At 44.4% G+C, this 18703-nt stretch overlaps 1 protein-coding gene across 1 annotated transcript in view; it reads right to left on the bottom strand.

The window, feature by feature from the left end:
• LOC311123960 (ADP-ribose glycohydrolase MACROD2-like) overlaps positions 1 to 18703 on the bottom strand; it is a gene marked incomplete at its 3' end in the record, with an annotated part of 814537 nt that overhangs the window by 612452 nt on the left and 183382 nt on the right.

The following is an 18703-nucleotide window of genomic DNA, read 5'->3' as shown; positions in this document are numbered from 1 at the left end:
TCTCTCTCTCTCTCTCTCTCTCTCAAACACACAAAAATATATCAGTGAGCTGTCAGAGTTAGCTAACTGGTACAGAAAAGCGTAAGAAAAAGAACACAGAAAGACAAACAACACACTGACATAAATAAGTGTGAACAAACAGTCACATACACTAGAGGATTATACAGGTTGGATACACTAGAGGATTATACAGGTTGGATACACTAGAGGATTATACAGGTTGGATACACTAGAGGATTATACAGGTTGGATACACTAGAGGATTATACAGGGATACACTAGAGGATTATACAGGTTGGATACACTAGAGGATTATACAGGTTGGATACACTAGAGGATTATACAGGTTGGATACACTAGAGGATTATACAGGTTGGATACACTAGAGGATTATACAGGTTGGATACACTAGAGGATTATACAGGGATACACTAGAGGATTATACAGGTTGGATACACTAGAGGATTCTACAGGGATACACTAGAGGATTATACAGGTTGAATACACTAGAGGATTATACAGGTTGGATACACTAGAGGATTATACAGGGATACACTAGAGGATTATACAGGTTGGATACACTAGAGGATTATACAGGTTGGATACACTAGAGGATTATACAGGTTGGATACACTAGAGGATTATACAGGTTGGATACACTAGAGGATTATACAGGTTGGATACACTAGATGATTATACAGGTTGGATACACTAGAGGATTATACAGGTTGGATACACTAGAGGATTATACAGGTTGGATACACTAGAGGATTATACAGGTTGGATACACTAGAGGATTATACAGGTTGGATACACTAGATGATTATACAGGTTGGATACACTAGAGGATTATACAGGTTGGATACACTAGAGGATTATACAGGTTGGATACACTAGAGGATTATACAGGGATACACTAGAGGATTATACAGGGATACACTAGAGGATTATACAGGTTGGATACACTAGAGGATTATACAGGTTGGATACACTAGAGGATTATACAGGTTGGATACACTAGAGGATTATACAGGTTGGATACACTAGAGGATTATACAGGTTGGATACACTAGAGGATTATACAGGGATACACTAGAGGTTTATACAGGGATACACTAGAGGATTATACAGGTTGGATACACTAGAGGATTATACAGGTTGGATACACTAGAGGATTATACAGGTTGGATACACTAGAGGATTATACAGGTTGGATACACTAGAGGATTATACAGGTTGGATACACTAGAGGATTATACAGGTTGGATACACTAGAGGATTATACAGGTTGGATACACTAGAGGATTATACAGGTTGGATACACTAGAGGATTATACAGGTTGGATACACTATAGGATTATACAGGTTTGATACACTAGATGATTATACAGGTTGGATACACTAGAGGATTATACAGGTTGGATACACTAGAGGATTATACAGGGATACACTGGAGGATTATACAGGTTGGATACACTAGAGGATTATACAGGTTGGATACACTAGAGGGTTATACAGGTTGGATACACTAGAGGATTATACAGGTTGGATACACTAGATGATTATACAGGTTGGATACACTAGAGGATTATACAGGTTGGATACACTAGAGGATTATACAGGGATATACTAGAGGATTATATAGGTTGGATACACTAGAGGATTATACAGGTTGGATACAGGTACCACTATGTGTTTGTGTATATCTATAGGGTCTAGACCAGAGCATGGTAAAACACCAGTAATGTTAATGCACATTACACATAGAGCATTTCCATACAGGATTCACCCCAGTGTTTTACCCAACAGGCTCACCCCGGTGTTTAACCCAGCAGACTCACCCCAGTGTTTTCCCCAACAGGCTCACCCCAGTGTTTAACCCAACAGGCTCACCCCGGTGTTTTACCCAAAAGTCTCAGACTTTTCTGTTACCATCTCCACGGAACGGCACCCGTGTCTCACTGGGCCATGGCTCTGGTGGACCTGCTCTGACTTGGAGCCAAAGCCAGGCCACTGGTACTTTTCAGTTGGCGCTTACTTAACAATGGCTAACTGTGAACATTAACACCTTCTCACATAGCAACAGTCTTGAATGATGCAGAGGTTATTGATTCTGGTCTTCACAAGTCCTCACTGTCAGACCTAGCTAGTAAAACATAAGGGTGTATACACTAGTGGAACACTGGTGTTAAAGTCAAAAAGCAGCAGAACCACAGACAACATGTCACTCTCACCTCCCCTCTCCCTCTCCTCTTCCACAATCCTCCACCTCACACTGAGAGCCGACCGCAAAAACCACAGGCGACAGACAGAGCAGAGGAGGATAAAGAAAACACTCTCCAGTTTCCACCCAGTCCACACACACACACACACACCACATCATGTCATTGACAGCTCCACCACAAGCCACTAACCAGCCAACACTTACACGCTAATAGGCGGGTGAGCAGTCTGAGGCGGGTGGGCAGTTTGAGGAGGGTGAGCAGTCTGAGGCGGGTGGGCAGTTTGAGGAGGGTGAGCAGTCTGAGGCGGGTGGGCAGTTTGAGGAGGGTGAGCAGTCTGAGGCGGGTGGGCAGTCTGAGGCGGGTGGGCAGTCTGAGGCGGGCGGGCAGTCTGAGGCGGGCGGGCAGTCTGAGGCGGGTGGGCAGTCTGAGGCGGGTGGACAGTCTATTCCCTATATAGTGCACTACTTTTGACCTGGGCCCACTATATAGCGACCCCCTCTCTCTCAGACCACTCATAAACATCTCCTCTCTACTCCACCATTCCTTTCATTCCTCTGTCATCACCCTCTTCAGGTTCCCTTTGAATCAGGGTCTTTAAGAAAGGATGACAGAAACAGAGGAATGCTCAGGACAAGGGACAGATGGAGCGGGCTGGGGTCCGAGAGAGAGAGAGACAGAGAGAGAAGAGACGGTCAGGAGAGGAGAGACCTGCCTCCATAGTGACATTATGTCCTCCAGACCTCCACACTAAACCTGTTGTTATGTCGTCAACCCAGTCTGCTCTTTTCTATAACCTGTAGGAAACACAATGTGGTCCATGTAGGTTTCTCATTTACGGGTGGCACAAATTGGGATGTGGGGGAGGGGAATCGGCAGGGTATATGCAAATTAAATACTATCATTTTTACTATAGTTTAAAAAGTGTAGTGTTTTTGCAGACATTACCGTAGTATTTAATAAAGTGGTTCTTTGCAGCTAATACTGTAGTATTTACTATAGTATTCTACAACACTCTATAGTAAGTACACCACATGATGGAGGGATACTACAGGGTGTAGTGTAGTATTCTACAGTTTACTATACAATTATATAGTAAGTACTGTAGTTTTCTATAGTAAACTGTAGTAGTTTTTTATGTGGGGAGAGGGGTTGGGGGGAAGAGAAAGACCATGACACAGCATTGTGGGGCGGCAGGTAGCTTAGTGGTTAAGAGCGTTGTGCCAGTAACTGAAAGGTTGCTGGTTCTAATCCCTGAGCCGACTAGGTGAAAAATCTGTCGATGTGCCCTTGAGCAAGGCACTTAACCCTAATTGCTCCTGTAAGTCGCTCTGGATAAGAGCGTCTGCTAAATGACTAAAAAGAAGAAAGAAAAATAAGTATTGAAATTGAATGGTTAGAGGGAGGGAGGGAGGCGTCACACTAAAACACACTTTTAGCAAAAATGTTTATTTTTAATTCACAATCTGTAGAAGCAATGAGAATAGAAAGGTTCAGAACTTTTGTAAAACATCACAGTACGGTTGAAATATATATGGCAAATAGAAATCCTATATGGATGGTGTTAAGAGATAGATGGGAGGTATTGAATAGAGCTGAAGGATGGGACTAATAACAAATAACAACAAATAATAACAAAGATAGCTAATAATAATTAAATAATAATAATAAATAATAATTAGTTATTTAGCAGACGCTCTTATCCAGAGCGACTTACAGGAGCAATTAGGGTTAAGTGCCTTGCTCAAGGGCACATCGACAGATTTTTCACCTAGTCGGCTTGGGGATTAGAACCAGCGACCTTTCGGTTACTGGCACAACGCTCTTAACCACTAAGCTACCTGCCGCCCCTAATAATGTAAGCATACTGTGTCCATAATAAGTATATAGGTTGTATGTTGGGAGCTTTTGGGAAAGAGCACAGTTAGAAAGATATGGCATATAGAAGCAAACCGGATGGACATCATGAAAATGATCGAGAGTAGAAGAAGTTCAGGAGCAAAAAAAAAAAAAAATATATATATATATATATATATATATATATATATATATATATATATATATATATATATATATATATATATATATATATATATATATATATATATATATATATATATATATACAGTGGGGAGAACAAGTATTTGATACACTGCCGATTTTGCAGGATTTCCTACTTACAAAGCATGTAGAGGTCTGTCATTTTTATCATAGGTACACTTCAACTGTGAGAGACGGAATCTAAAACAAAAATCCAGAAAATCACATTGTATGATTTTAAAGTAATTAATTTGCATTTTATTGCATGACATAAGTATTTGATCACCTACCAACCAGTAAGAATTCCGGCTCTCACAGACCTGTTAGTTTTTCTTTAAGAAGCCCTCCTATTCTCCACTCATTACCTGTATTAACTGCACCTGTTTGAACTTGTTACCTGTATAAAAGACACCTGTCCACACAATCAATCAAACAGACTCCAACCTCTCCACAATGGCCAAGACCAGAGAGCTGTGTAAGCACATAAGGGATACAATTGTAGACCTGCACAAGGCTGGGATGGGCTACAGGACAATAGGCAAGCAGCTTGGTGAGAAGGCAACAACTGTTGGCGCAATTATTAGAAAATGGGAGAAGTTCAAGATGACGGTCAATCACCCTCGGTCTGGGGCTCCATGCAAGATCTCACCTCATGGGGCATCAATGATCATGAGGAAGGTGAGGGATCAGCCCAGAACTACACGGCAGGACCTGGTCAATGACCTGAAGAGAGCTGGGACCACAGTCTCAAAGAAAACCATTAGTAACACACTACGCCGTCATGGATTAAAATCCTGCAGCGCACGCAGGTCCCCCTGCTCAAGCCAGTGCATGTCCAGGCCCGTCTGAAGTTTGCCAATGACCATCTGGATGATCCAGAGGAGGAATGGGAGAAGGTCATGTGGTCTGATGAGACAAAAATAGAGCTTTTTGGTCTAAACTCCACTCGCCGTATTTGGAGGAAGAAGAAGGATAAGTACAACCCCAAGAACACCATCCCAACCGTGATGCATGAAAGTGGAAACATCATTCTTTGTGGATGCTTTTCTGCAAAGGGGACAGGACGACTGCACCATATTGAGGGGAGGATGGATGGGGCCATGTTTCGCAATATCTTGGCCAACAACCTCCTTCCCTCAGTAAGAGCATTGTAGATGGGTCGAGGCTGGGTCTTCCAGCATGACAACGATCCGAAACACACATCCAGGGCAACTAAGGAGTGGCTCCGTAAGAAGCATCTCAAGGTCCTGGAGTGGCCTAGCCAGTCTCCAGACCTGAACCCAATAGAAAATCTTTGGAGGGAGCTGAAAGTCCGTATTGCCCAGCGACAGCCCCGAAATCTGATGGATCTGGAGAAGGTCTGTATGGAGGAGTGGGCCAAAATCCCTGCTGCAGTGTGTGCAAACCTGATCAAGACCTACAGGAAACATATGATCTCTGTAATTGCAAACAAAGGTTTCTGTACCAAATATTAAGTTCTGCTTTTCGGATGTATCAAATACTTATGTCATGCAATAAAATGCTAATTAATTACTTACAAATCATACAATGTGATTTTCTGGATTTTTGTTTTAGATTCCGTCTCTCACAGTTGAAGTGTACCTATGATAAGAATTACAGACCGCTACATGCTTTGTAAGTAGGAAAACCTGCAAAATTGGCAGTGTATCAAATACTTGTTCTCCCCACTGTATATAATATAATTATTATAAAATTAACTCTGTCCATAAGGTGTAGATAGTAAGTATAGACCGGAAGTAGAGGCCTGGGCATTGTTGTTCACTAATTTACTCCAAGTAGGGAAAGGATGGTGGGGTTGAAAAGTAATAAAGGGGAGTATATATATAATAAAAAATAATTTAATTTTTTTTTTTTTTTAAACATGGGGGATTGGAAGTGATGCAGACAATTACATTGATAGAAGATACAATCTATCTGCAATATTAAGCTGATCCATCCCCCCCCCCCCCCAAATTAAAAAAAAAAAAAAAAAATAAGAACAAAACACCTCTCCTATTAAGTGGCTCCAGTTTCTCTTTTTGTCTCCTTTTTAAAGGTATTTTCTCATCGCCAGCTAGAGAGGGGAAGACAGACTGAAGTACTGTGCAATTCTGTCCTCCGCACCCCTTACCTCTTCCCACCCAACCTCTGCAGCCCCTACCTCTTCCCACCCAACCTCTGCACCCCCTACCTCTTCCCACCCAACCTCTGCACCCCCTACCTCTTCCCACCCAACCTCTGCACCCCCTACCTCTTCCCACCCAACCTCTGCACCCCCTACCTCTTCCCACCCAACCTCTGCACCCCCTACCTCTTCCCACCCAACCTCAGCACCCCCTACCTCTTCCCACCCAACCTCTGCACCCCCTACCTCTTCCCACCCAACCTCAGCACCCCCTACCTCTTCCCACCCAACCTCAGCACCCCCTCCCCTTTCCCAACCAAACAAAGAGATCCATAGGGAATTTAATTTACTAATACGGTTGTGTTTTAAAGTGTCTGCTGTTATGAACAGCTGTGTGTAGACACCTAACTGAGAGAAAAGCAATCCACAGACACTCATAGCAGACACATACAGTATGTTCTGCAGGACAAATACAGAGTCGGTACTTATAGATGACAATCAACAACAGTCATTTATTTAGACAATGCAGACCAAAAGATATGTTGATGTGAACAGCTGTGTGAAGCCACTACTCTCAACTACAGCACACCAATCCACAGACACTAATAATAGACATAGCCTATAATCTGCAGGACCAATAGTGAGCTAACTAGCTAGCCATGACATCGGCTACATTGGGACTGATGGAAATGCTGAATCATGAGAAATAACAAAGTAATTCATTTAAACAATGCAGACCAAGACACTGGCTTCCCTCAGTTAATGGTAATGATTAGTCAAGATCAACACACCCTCTGATTGGTCTGATAGCTGCTCAGCATGATAAAGAGACCATTGATGTGTCCCAAATGACACCCTATTCCCCATATAGTGCACTACTTTTGACCAGACCCCTTTGGGCCATAGTCAAAAGTAGTGCACTATGTTGGAAATATGGTGCAATTTAGGACTCAGGCCCACCTACCCCCTCTCTTTGACTGTAGCAATATTCCCATTTCCTGTTAGCTCTAATCAGCTAGGCCAATCAGGGCATGAGGACTGTGTATGATATATCTTATCGTAATTGGCTGAGAGCTGCTTTGTTTAAGATAGCAGATAACATTAAGACTCACTTCCTCTCCACAGAAAGAGTTCAGTAAACACAACAACACATGACTGGGACGTTACGGTTTGCACGATAGAAATGTAAAGGTAATTTCCGATTGAGCCGACAAAGTATGTATCCTACTTGAAACCAGGTTGTGAAACCAAGGCTCCTCAATTCAAACTAGAAGTAGCATATTGAATCCATTGTAGAGATAAATGCTACCATATAACTAAATGTGGAGTGAAAAGATGCTAAGTCAGCTAATTAGGAGATTTAGTGCTGGGATAGACAGTAAACCAATTACAATAGAAAGAGATAGGTGCTTGAATGAGCAACATCAGTCAGAACAGTGGTCTGTGAAGGCATTGTAGAAGGCCATTGTATGCTAATCCCATTTTTTTACTCTGTTGTTGAGTGTGTGTGTGTGTATTGGCCTGAGGGCTGGAGGGGAAGAGACTTCTATCTAATCAGATTACAAGGCATTGTTTTGTAGGGTCATTAACCCTTGGGGGGCCTGGGAGGTTAACCCTGAGTTGACAAGTCGCCCCCCCCCCCAAGGGTTAATGTGTGCTTGCTCAGCAGTCTAAAATCATTTTTAAATGATAGTGGAAGAAGGTTTAGGGTTAGGCTAATGTAGAATTCAAGCTGAATTAGTTAAATAAGGTAAAAGATCAAATGTGATTGCTTTAGTCAGTGCCTTTTCTCCTCTCCTACCCCCCTCGATGTAGCCAACACAGAGAAGAAGAGAAAAACAACCAACAAACAGAGAAGAAGAAGAGAAAAACAACCAACAATAAACAGAGAATAAGAGAAAAACAACCAACGATAAACAGAGAAGAGAAAAACAACCAACGATAAACAGAGAAGAAGAGAAAAACAACCAACGATAAACAGAGAAGAAGAGAAAAACAACCAACGATAAACAGAGAAGAGAAAAACAACCAACGATAAACAGAGAAGAAGAAGAGAAAAACCACCAAGAGGAGCTGATCACCCGTACTCTGTCCTCCGCACGCACACACACACACACAGCTGACCGGGAACCCATAGGTAGCCATGACCAGCAGGATGTCGACCATCTTCTTTCTCATCTTTTTTCTCCTTTACTTGTTGTTAACTCTTCTCTTCTCTCTCCTCCTTGTTACTGTCTTGACACACAATGGGGCTGATGGGAGAACCTGTCTATCCACAGTAAGAAGCCACTGCCCCATGACACTAGTCGGTTTCTCCATTGTGTGTCAGAACGATTGTGTGTGTGTGTGTGTGTTTGCCTCCATTGATATTTGTGAGAACGCCGACAAGCTGGTTTTAGAACAAAACTCCATTGGGGGTGATACGCTGACACCCACATTTCTATGTACAGTGAGGGAAAAAGTATTTGATCCCCTGCTGATTTTGTATGTTTGCCCACTGACAAAAACATGATCAGTCTATAATTTTAATGGTAGGTTTATTTGAACAGTGAGAGACAGAATAACAACAAAAAAATCCAGAAATACGCATGTCAAAAATGTTATAAATTGATTTGCATTTTAATGGAGGAAATAAGTATTTGACCCCCTCTCAATCAGAAAGATTTCTGGCTCCCAGGTGTCTTTTATACAGGTAACTAGCTGAGATTAGGAGCACACTCTTAAAGGGAGTGCTCCTAATCTCAGTTTGTTACCTGTATAAAAGACACCTGTCCACAGAAGCAATCAATCAATCAATCAGATTCCAAACTCTCCACCATGGCCAAGACTAAAGAGCTCTCCAAGGATGTCAGGGACAATATTGTAGACCTACACAAGGCTGGAATGGGCTACAAGACCATCGCCAAGCAGCTTGGTGAGAAGGTGGCAACAGTTGATGCGATTATTCGCAAATGGAAGAAACACAAAATAACTGTCAATCTCGGCCTGGGGCTCCATGCAAGATCTCACCTCGCGGAGTTGCAAAGATCATGAGAACGGTGAGGAATCAGCCCAGAACTACACGGGAGGATCTTGTCAATGATCTCAAGGCAGCTGGGACCATAGTCACCAAGAAAACAATTGGTAACACACTACGCCATGAAGGACTGAAATCCTGCAGCGCCCGCAAGGTCCCCCTGCTCAAGAAAGCACATATACAGGCCCGTCTGAAGTTTGCCAATGAACATCTGAATGATTCAGAGGAGAACTGGGTGAAAGTGTTGTGGTCAGATGAGACCAAAATCGAGCTCTTTGGCATCAACTCAACTCGCTGTGTTTGGAGGAGGAGGAATGCTGCCTATGACCCCAAGAACACCATCCCCACCGTCAAACATGGAGGTGGAAACATTATGCTTTGGGGTGTTTTTCTGCTAAGGGGACAGGACAACTTCACCGCATCAAAGGGATGATGGACAGGGCCATGTACCGTCAAATCTTGGGTGAGAACCTCCTTACCTCAGCCAGGGCATTGAAAATGGGTCGTGGATGGGTATTCCAGCATGACAATGACCCAAAATACATGGCCAAGGCAACAAAGGAGTGGCTCAAGAAGAAGCACATTATGGTCCTGGAGTGGCCTAGCCAGTCTCCAGACCTTAATCCCATAGAAAATCTGTGGAGGAAGCTGAAGGTTTGAGTTGCCAAACGTCAGCCTCGAAACCTTAATGACTTGGAGAAGATCTGCAAAGAGGAGTGGGACAAAATCCCTCCTGAGATGTGTGCAAACCTGGTGGCCAACTACAAGAAACGTCTGACCTCTGTGATTGCCAACAAGGGTTTTGCCACCAAGTACTGGGGCCCCGTGTAGCTCAGTTGGTAGAGCATGGCGCTTGCAATGCCAGGGTTGTGGGTTCGTTTCCCACGAGGGGCCAGTATGAAAATGTATGCACTCACTAACTGTAAGTCGCTCTGGATAAGAGCGTCTGCTAAATGACTAAAATGTAAATGTAAGTACTAAGTCATGTTTTGCAGAGGGGTCAAATACCCTCATTAAAATGCAAATCAATTTATAACATTTTTGACATGCGTTTTTCTGGATTTGTTTGTTGTTATTCTGTCTCTAAACCTACCATTTAAATTATAGACTGATTATTTCTTTGTCAGTGGGCAAACGTACAAAATCAGCAGAATATCAAATACTTTTTTCCCTCACTGTATGTACACACACCCACAACACCACATTCAACACAAGTCATTCATTCACTGTCTCCTCCAGGAAAAACACCACACCGGATGTACTCACCTCGCTCAGAAACCACATGCGCACATACACACACGTTTGTGAATATTTCTAAAAACGACCTATCTGATACAGGGAAGCACTTGGAACCTGCAAATAAGAAATAGTGTCCCATTCATGGAAATAACATTGTCAATCAAATGTATTTTATAATGCGCTTTATACACTGCAGCTGCCACAAAGTGATTTACAGATACCCAGCCTAAAACCCCAAAGCGCAAGCAATGCCGAGGCCGAAGCACAGTGTCTAGGAAAAACTCCCTAGAAGGCAGAAAAGCGGCAGGTAGCCTAGCGGTTAGCGCGTTGGGCCATTAACCGGAAGGTCGCTGGTTCGAATACCTGAGCCGACAAGGTGAAGATCTGTTGATGTGCCCTTGAGCACAGCCCTAATTTGCTCCAGGTGTGCCATACTACTATGGCTGACCCTGTAAAACTATACATTTTACTGCACCTACCTGGTGTAAGTGACAATAAAACATTATATAAGAGGAACCAAGCTCAGAGGGGTGGCCATACACATACACACCCTCTCAACCACACACACACACACCTATGACTGGCCTTGTATGAAAGTCTGTCTCTGAGTTCTGAAGAATAAGTAAAACTCCACTGATGATAAGAGATTGTAGCTGACACCAGATGTGGTGATTTTCCCCAGTAGGCATCAGTCAGTCAGTGATGTCATTATTACCTGTCCATCTCTAACTACCTACCTCGTCACTGTTTCCTGTTTCCTTTGATATCTTATACCGCCATCTGCTCCTCATCTGCTGTCTGATGGTGACACAGACCTGATTGGACTGGACACACACACACACACACACACACAGACCTGCCTGAACTAAACTTCTTACCAGATCTGGGTTGAAATACTGTGAAATAATTTCAAATACTTTATGGCACAATGGAATCAATCAAAAATGTACTTTTCTGTTGCTTCCCTCACTCTGATCGGTTCGGAACGGGTCTAGTTGTCCTCAGGTCCATTTGGAACGGGTCTAGTTGTCCTCAGGTCCATTTGGAACGGGTCTAGTTGTCCTCAGGTCCGTTCGGAACGGGTCTAGTTGTCCTCAGGTCCATTCGGAACGGATCTCTATATTATTGTTGTTAATTAATGCATATCGGGTCCGGATGGGAAAGCCCCAGGTCTATTTCGGAACTGGTCCCACTTTATGGACCTATGAAAGCCTCTAGTGTGGAAAGGTAGTTTTGTTGGACCATCTGCTGCCAAAACAGAACCCACTCAGACAGACAAAGCAGCATGGACCACTTCATGTTTCTGTTTCTCTCCCTCTCTCTAGCCTCTTTACACAGCGGGAAATCGATGATGGAAAAACTACTTCTGGTGCTGCTTGGAATTCCCACTAAGGAAGAGGATGGTATGTCCTTGTGTGGTGACTGTTTAGGTTTTTAACGGTAATCATATTGGGCCAGGTGTCGCTGCTCACAGCTCCCGAGGGGTATGGGGGTGAAGGGTCGGAGAGGATTTCTCAAGGAAGGTGAGAGGAGGTCAGTGCTGGACATCCTGGTGTGATCCTGGGTGCCAGACCAGAGCAGCCCCCTAGCTCCTGTGTCTGACCTGACCCCCAAAACCAGCTTCCTTTCCTAAATCTACCTCTACCTTCAGCCCTGCCTAATCTGTCTGAGTGTGTGTGTGTGCGTGCCCCTGGGCCTGTCCCATCCGTCTGTCAGCGTGTGCTGATTGAGCCACTCTCAGACAGACAAAGAGCCTCCCCTGAAGGACCCAGAGGACCAGTGGTGTCCAGTTACTGTTATCTCAACACCAGGGGGAAGTCTGCTGTCCTCAGTACACACACAGCTGCCCTGTCCTGTCCACCTCTTGTTTGGGCGAGGGGTAGGGGCTCCCCTGTCTTTCCCAAGGATGCAATTGACTTCTTTATCTGTTCATCTCAACCATCTCAGTGTGTTTTGACAACAGACATCTTTGAAGGGCCCTCATGACCCTCTTCCACCCCAGTTAGAGGAGAGGGGGGCAGCATAGCTAAGTTTATTAAACCACTTGATTCTGCTAAGTACGGTCTGGAGTGGTTTTTGACTGGGTCGACAACAGAACAACAGGTTTAGTGTGGAGGTCTGGAGGACATGATGTTACTATGGAGGCAGGTCTCTCTCTCTCTCTCTCTCTCGCTCTCTAATGTTACCAACAAGCCATCAGACTGTAGTGTCATGTGTTTCTCTATGTAGTGTTACCAAACCAGCTATCAGACAATTGATTAGATGTAGTCAGCTGTTGTGACTGCTAGATACAACAGCACGAGGCTGACGTGCCATCCTGTCCCACTTACCATAAATAGCCTTTTATTGGTACAGTATATAGAGTGTAGCCTGATCCCAGATCAGTGACAATGGGAGTTGGCAATACAACACAAACAGATCGGGGACCAGGACAGTTTTGAGAGTGCGAGAGAGAGAGAGAGAGAGAGAGAGAGAGAGAGAGAGACCTGCCTCCATAGCAACATCATGTCCTCCAGACCTCCACACTAAACCTGTTGTTCTGTTGTCGACCCAGTCAAAAACCACTCCAGACCGTACTTAGCAGAATCAAGTGGTTTAATAAACGTAGCTATGCTGCTGAGATCGTTGTGTAAAAGACAAAGGCCTGAAAACTGCTCTGGGGCGTAGGGTAAGACGACAGAGTGATTTTCTTTCTTTTCTGGCCTCTGTCTTTATTCTTTGCTCCGACTGGAATACATTATGAGAGATAGTAGCGTTGGGTTCCCGGCTTTCCGGTGGTTTTGAACCCGTGCCAAATTAACGGGAACACGCATAATAGCCTGCTGCCAAAAACTGTCTTTGTTTTTCATTTACCTTGTCCTTCATTTGCATATTAATTCACTATGGAGTGATCAACAGTTATCCCTGTACTGCTAGCCTCTCATCCTCTCCTGTCCGAATGCAGAGCGATAGAGAGACCTTCATGGCCAAACGTAGGTGTATGGTTGAGATGGTGTCCTTCACAGAGGGCCAGGGCCAGACATAGGTGTGTGTGGGTGGTTGAGTGGGTCTGTATACATGTGTGAATGTACAGGATGTTTCTATTTGAATGGGAGAGTATTCCTTATTTGCATGCGGCGAGATGTAAGAGCCAGAACAAGATGTTCCAAGGACTTCCCTGTATCAGTTAGCTAGTTCTGAGAAAACTCAGAGGTGTGTGTGTATAGACAGTATACAGTGAGCTCCAGAAGTATCGGGACAGTGACATTTTTGTTGTTGTTTTGGCTCTGTACTCCAGCACTTTGGATTTGAAATGATACAATGAATATGAGGTTAAAGTGCAGACTGTCAGCTTTCATTTGAGCATATTGCATTCCATATAGGAGGAACCGTTTAGAAATTACAGCACTTTTTGTACATAGCCCTCCTGTTTTCAGGGGACCAAAAGTATTGGGACAAATTCACTTATATGTGTGTTAAAGTGGTCACAAGTTTAGTATTTGGTTCCATATTCCAAGCACGCAATGATTACATCAACTTGTGACTCTACAAACTTGTTGGATGCATTTGCAGTTTGTTTTGGTTGTGTTTTAGATTATGTTGTGCTCAATAGAAATGAATGGTAAATAATGTATTGTGATATTTTGGAGTCACATTTATTGTAAATAAGAATAGAATATGTTTCTAAACACTTCTACATTAATGTGGATGCTACCATGATTACGAATAATCCTGAATTAATCTTGAATAATGATGAGTGAGAAAGTTACAGACGCAAAAATATCATAGCCCCAAGAACAACGCCGGAGAAGATGGCTGCCGTTTTACAGCCCTCTAACCATTTGTACTATTATGTGTGTTTTTCCGCGTTATTTGTAATTTATTTTGTACATAGTGTTTCTGCCATCGTCTCTTATAACCAAAAAGAGCTTCTGGATATCAGGACAGCGATTACTCACCTCGTATTGGACGAAGATTTTTTCTTCAACGAGGCGGCCGCGAAGGATATCATACAGACACCCGACAAGGCCCAAATCCCCGTCATTTGCATGAGGAAGAGACGGAGATATCGTGGACGTAGATCGGGGTGCCTTGTAAGGATCCGACGGCGATCGAGTAAACTGCCTCTTCCATCAATCCTATTAGACAATCTTCAATCATTGGATAACAAATTGGATGACCTAAGATTACGGTTATCCTACCAACGGGACATAAAAAACTGTAATATCTTATGTTTGACCGAGTCGTGGCTGAACGACGACATGGATAACATACAGCTAGCGGGCTATACGCTACATCGGCAGGAGAGAACGGCTGACTCCGGTAAGACAAGGGGTGGCGGTCTGTGTATATTTGTAAACAACAGCTGGTGCACAAAATCAAATACTAAGGAAGTCTCGAGGTTTTGCTCGCCTGAGGTAGAGTATCTTATGATAAGCTGTAGACCACACTATTTACCAAGAGAGTTTTCATCTATATTTTTCATAGCTGTCTATTTACCACCACAAACCAATGCTGGCATTAAGATTGAACTGAATGAGTTGTACAAGGCCATAAATCAACAGGAAAACGCTCATCCAGATGCAGCGCTCCTAGTGGCCGGGGACTTTAATGCAGGGAAACTTAAATCCGTTCTACCTAATTTCTACCAGCATGTTAAATGTGCAACCAGAGGAAAAAAAACTCTAGACCACCTTTACTCCACACACAGAGACGCATACAAAGCTCTCCCTCGCCCTCCATTTGGCAAATCTGACCATAACTCTATCCTCCTGATTCCTGCTTATAAGCAAAAACTAAAGCAGGAAGCACCAGTGACTCGGTTAATAAAAAAGTGGTCAGATGACGCAGATGCTAAGCTACAGGACTGTTTTGCTAGCACAGACTGGAACATGTTCAGGGATTCTTCAGACAGCATTGAGGAGTACACCACATCAGTCACTGGCTTCATCAATAAGTGCATCGATGATGTCGTCCCCACAGTGACCGTACGTACATACCCCAACCAGAAGCCATGGATTACAGGAAACATCCGCACTGAGCTAAAGGGTAGAGCTGCCGCTTTCAAGGAAAGGGACTCTAACCCGGACGCTTATAAGAAATCCCGCTATGCCCTCCGACGAACCATCAAACAGGCAAAGAGTCAATACAGGACTAAGATTGAATCGTACTACACTGGCTCTGACGCTCGTCGGATGTGGCAGGGCTTGAAAACTATTACAGACTACAAAGGGAAGCACAGCCGCGAGCTGCCCAGTGACACAAGCCTACCAGAAGAGCTAAACCACTTATATGCTCGCTTCGAGGCAAGCAACACTGAAGCATGCATGAGAGCACCAGCTGTTCCGGATGACTATGTGATCACGCTCTCCGTAGCCGATGTGAGTAAGACTTTTAAGCAGGTCAACATTCACAAGGCCGCAGGGCCAGACGGATTACCAGGACGTGTACTCCGAGCATGTGCTGACCAACTGGCAAGTGTCTTCACTGACATTTTCAACATGTCCCTGACTGAGTCTGTAATACCAACATGTTTCAAGCAGACCACCATAGTCCCTGTGCCCAAGGACTCTAAGATAACCTGCCTAAATGACTACCAACCCGTAGCACTGACGTCTGTAGCCATGAAGTGCTCTGAAAGGCTGGTCATGGCTCACATCAACAGCATTATCCCAGAAACCCTAGACCCACTCCAATTTGCATACCGCCCCAACAGATCCACAGATGATGCAATCTCTATTGCACTCCACACTGCCCTTTCCCACCTGGACAAGAGGAACACCTACGTGAGAATGCTATTCATTGACTACAGCTCAGCATTCAACACCATAGTGCCCTCTAAGCTCATCACTAAGCTAAGGATCCTGGGACTAAACACCTCCCTCTGCAACTGGATCCTGGACTTCCTGATGGGCCGCCCCCAGGTGGTAAGGGTAGGTAACAACACATCTGCCACACTGATCCTCAACACGGGGGCCCCTCAGGGGTGCGTGCTCAGTCCCCTCCTGTACTCTCTGTTCACCCATGACTGCATGGCCAGGCACGACTCCAACACCATCATTAAGTTTGCCGACGACACAACAGTGGTAGGCCTGATCACCGGCAACGATGAGACAGCCTATAGGGAGGAGGTCAGAGACCTGGCCGTGTGGTGCCAGGACAACAACCTCTCCCTCAACGTGACCAAGACAAAGGAGATGATTGTGGACTACAGGAAAAAAGAGGACTGAGCACGCCCCCATTCTCATTGACGGGGCTGTAGTGGAACAGGTTGAGAGCTTCAAGTTCCTTGGTGTCCACATCACCAACGAACTATCATGGTCCAAACACTCCAAGACAGTCGTGAAGAGGGCACGACAAAGCCTATTCCCCCTCAGGAGACTGAAAAGATTTGGCATGGGTCCTCAGATCCTCAAAAAATTATACAGCTGCACCATCGAGAGCATCCTGACTGGTTGCATCACCGCCTGGTATGGCAACTGCTTGGCCTCCGACCGCAAGGCACTACAGAGGGTAGTGCGGACGGCCCAGTACATCACTGGGGCCAAGCTTCCTGCCATCCAGGACCTCTATACCAGGCGGTGTCAGAGGAAGGCCCTCAAAATTGTCAAAGACTCCAGCCACCCTAGTCATAGACTGTTCTCTCTGCTACCGCACGGCAAGCGGTACCAGAGTGCCAAGTCTAGGTCCAAAAGACTTCTCAACAGCTTCTACCACCAAGCCATAAGACTCCTGAACAGCTAATCATGGCTACCCAGACTATTTGCACTGCCCCCCCACCCCATCCTTTTTACGCTGCTGCTACTCTGTTAATTATTTATGCGAGTCACTTTAACTCTACCCACATGTACATATTACTTCAACTACCTCAACTAGCCGGTGCCCCCACACATTGACTCTGCACCGGTACCCCCCTGTATATATAGCCTCCCTACTGTTATTTTATTTTACTTCTGCTCTTTTTTTCTCAACACTTTTTTTGTTGTTGTTTTATTTTTACTTTTTTTGTTAAAAATAAATGCACTGTTGGTTAAGGGCTGTAAGTAAGCATTTCACTGTAATGTCTGCACCTGTTGTATTCGGCGCATGTGACCAATACAATTTGATTTGATTTGATTTGATTTGACATGCTAACGTCTCAGCATTACAATAACAGGGCAGGTTAGCATTTTTTTTTTGGGGGGGGGGGGTATGATAAGTTCACCTGATATGGATGACAATACCCTCAAATTAAAGCTGACAGTCTGCACTTTAACCTCATATTCATTGTATCATTTCAAATCCAAAGTGCTGGAGTACAGAGCCAAAACAACAACAAAAGGTGTCACTGTCCCGATACTTCTGGAGCTCACTGTGTATTCAGTTAGCCGGAGGGGAAATGTGCTGGGGCTAGGTACGAGGCAGGGCACAGTGTGTACTGGGTCATCTCTGCAGCAGAACACACACACACACTGACACACACACAGACACATACATGGTCCTGGGTCATCTCTGCGGCAGAACACAGACATGGCCTGGGTCAGCTCCGCAGCAGAACCTCTACTAACAGGCTGACTCACTGCTGCTGTGCAGTACCAGAGTGCACACCCTCAGTTTGGATTCATTTAGACATGAAACACAACTCTAAACAGGGTGGAAGCAGAGCCAGAAGCAGAACAGAAAAACTCACAGAGACTCAGGTGTGTGTGGCAGAGGCACAAAACACAGTGTGCTAAATATATGCATCACATGAGCACACACCCACACACACAGACTCGTCACACACCCCTTTCACCTACACGTGCAGCTTTCACAAAAACACACACAACCGTTATTTGACCGAAACACACTCCTCTCTTTCTAGTTTTTGCCCAGTGCTTTATTACTTTGTACTGATACACATAAAAACAGCAACAGATATCCCATATTTTCCATAGAGAAGAATAATCTCCTTCTCTCTCTCCATCCCTCTCTTCCTCTTTATCTAGCTTTATAACAACCCACATTTCCTTCCTCTCCCTCCCACTGCCAGGGCTCTCGTTTCCTCTCCTTTGCGAACCGCATCATCTTCTCACTGCTGTTTACCGCTACACACACATCGCA

This window comes from Coregonus lavaretus (assembly GCF_964263955.1).
Source record: "Coregonus lavaretus genome assembly, chromosome: 1".
In the NCBI taxonomy this organism is placed as follows: Eukaryota; Metazoa; Chordata; class Actinopteri; order Salmoniformes; family Salmonidae; genus Coregonus; species Coregonus lavaretus.
This window is presented reverse-complemented; position numbering and strand designations above follow the sequence as displayed.